The sequence below is a fragment of the Hakea prostrata genome, chromosome 2, assembly GCF_041222555.1.
Source record: "Hakea prostrata isolate BN-2017 chromosome 2, UWA_Hpros_2, whole genome shotgun sequence".
Taxonomy (NCBI): domain Eukaryota; kingdom Viridiplantae; phylum Streptophyta; class Magnoliopsida; order Proteales; family Proteaceae; genus Hakea; species Hakea prostrata.
The window spans coordinates 39501581-39504471 of record NC_142601.1 but is presented as its reverse complement, the minus strand read 5'-3'; positions in this window follow the sequence as shown (position 1 = coordinate 39504471).

The window sequence follows — 2891 nt, the reverse complement described above, 5'->3', positions numbered from 1 at the left end:
AAGGCTATACAAGGTCAAATTGAGTGATTTTTTCTCCTACCAGTCAATAAAGAAGTCTAGTTTCCAGAAATACCTTTGGATCAAGCATGGGAGTTCATTAGGTCTACCAACTAAGCTCACCTTCTTCGATGCGCAAGCAGGATTTTCCAGACATATTTCAGCAACTTCGGACAGGGATTTGGAGGGCTATATGGGGTCAAATTGGGTGGGGTTTTCTCCTACAAGTCCATCAAGAAGTCTAGTTTTGGGAAATACTTTTGGATTGTGCACAGGTGTTCATTAGGTCTACCAACTAATTCACCCGTCTTCGGTGCGCAGATTCAAAACTAACACTGACAACGCTCTCAAGTGAGGGGCATCATCGTCAATGTCCATGGGCTTGGGCTCCGACACCAAATCATCAACCAAAAGGGTATACAAGGACTTTTCCCACCACTTCGGGTCATTGGATCAACAGACAATACAAATTCCGAGCCGGGTCAGGGTAAGGATAAGGCCGGATATGGCCTCCTAAGGCTTTCAAGGATAACAACATTGAAATCAAGGTCCAACTTCAAGGTCTAACATTAAAAAAAGGGGGCGGGGGGGGGGGGGGGGGCCCCCACAAGTCTTTTTACCCCAAAAAAAAAAGGGGGGCCGGGGGGGGGTTGGGGGGGGGGCCCCCCCCCCCCCCCAAAAATCAGCAAAACCCCACGAAACAAACACCAAAACCCTTTTGGGCACAAAAAAAAAAAAAAGGGGGGCCCCCCCCCGGGTTGGTTACCGGTCTTGAGCGCCCGTGAGCTTAAGTCTAGCTATTTGCAACCCTACCAATAAATGGCCTCTAACAAGTATCCGCAATGTGATCTATGTCCTCTCACGGATTGGTTACCTGTCTTGAGCACCCATAAATCCCCATTGCTACCATGGGTCGTTTGGTCTCAATACCCTTCCGATTCGGGTCTGACACAACAAGGACATCCTAGCCAACTCCGCTAGATAAGTCCTATGTATGACATCCAATAATCTGAGAAGCGTCAATGGGCACCATTGGGAACATCCCATACTATTCCCTCTGATATCCAAGGATAGAAATGTCAAAAGGACATTCCCCAATCCCAAATTATACCTATTCAATCACATTCCCAATTCCATCATATCATACACAAATAATATTTCATCCTATAGAAAGATATATAACGTAACATGATCAATCACATATGTAAATAACAAAATGAATATTCATGATAATAAAAGAATTTATAAACATGGCAGTACTGTACTTGAAGTACTTACTACGTAGTCATATAATGTTAAGAATACCACAAGGAAGGTGAATCTATTAAGTTTGCCAACATAGAAGCAAGATCCACATAATCTATGTAATTATGGTAACAACCGTCCTTACCTTAAATCGAATTGAAGATAATCCAAAGATCAATTAGAATAGTCCCAAGTTCAAAACTTGCACCCCTAGACAATCATATGTGCAATATCAAAAGAAGAATCAAGCAAAACGGAGGTCAAACGAATCAAATCGAGCAAATACATCAATGTTGTGTTCAGCTGGTCGACTGGCTGGTTGACTAACTCAGTCGACCAAGTGAACAGTGTTGAGGCTGAATAAGGATTTTTTGTCCCAAACCTATCTTTCGAGGCTCGGATCACTTCGAAATTTGGAGGGAATGTTAGGAACAGTAAAAGAAGATTATGTAGCAAAGATTTAGCATCAATCAATGGTTTAATTAAGAATCTCCAATTTGAAACCCTAGCTTCTATATGCTAAACATCATGTTCTTTAATGAAATCATTTGCAAATGCAAGGAACATTAGGGAATCAATTAAGGGAATGATAAGCAATAGATTAGAATTATATACTAATAAGAAATCAGATTTAGCATACTATAGAATTCAATTTAGGATAAGAAATCATGTTGCTATGATGAGAATCATGAAAATGCAAGGTTAAGAATCAAAATGGGAAGCATAGCATAGGTAGATTGAGAGGGGTTTATGCATTTGCAAGGAGAGAACACAAGAAGAGGTGGTTGCAAGGTTGCAGCACCATCTTCATAGTCTCAACAGCAACAAAGAGAAGAGGTGAGAGTAGATTAGAGAGAGAATGAGAGAATACATACCTTGTAGAGGAAATTTGAGATGAGAGACAATGATTATTGCAATAATACTTCACCACTACCAAGGAGAGGTCTTAAGAGGCTCTCTCCACGTTCTCAGGAGGCTAAAAGAATAGAATAGGGTTATAACTATGAGGTTCCCTTATGTAGGAAATAAAATAATCCAAAAATCACAATTTTTGTATTTAATAACCAGCTGGTCGATTGGCCCAGTCGACCAAGCAAGAACAGCAACTTAGATAAGGGAAATGGAAGGCCAGATCAACTAAAATTCACTCCGGCTTTCTCCTATAACTCAATCAACTAGTCTAGGTGTGAAATCTAGCCCTATCCTAACCCTGACCTTGACCCGGAAACCCGGTTGTTTGTAGGTCCGAAGACTCGAAGCAAAGGAAGAAGCCAACCATAGGCCATCTCAGTAGAAGACATGGTGTTTGACCCAGAAACCATGGAGTTTGATGATGGAGTTCCATACTTTGAAGTTTGTGCAGATTTGGAAAGAAAGCTGCAGCTTGATGAAGGTGAGTCTAATTGATGAACTTGAAGTATAGTTAGACATGATTCGAAGGCATTTTTCTATACTAGATAAGTCATATGTTGTGTTGGGAGAAGCCCATGAGGTTTGGGCTTGAGTTGGGCCTCCAATTCCCTGTTTGGGCCTTGTTGACCAGCTTGGTCGATTGATTGGTCGACTGGGCCAATCGACCAAGCAGTCGACCAACAGGGTGTTAAATCTGAGAAAATCCAATTTTAGGGTTTTTCACTTTCTATTTAACT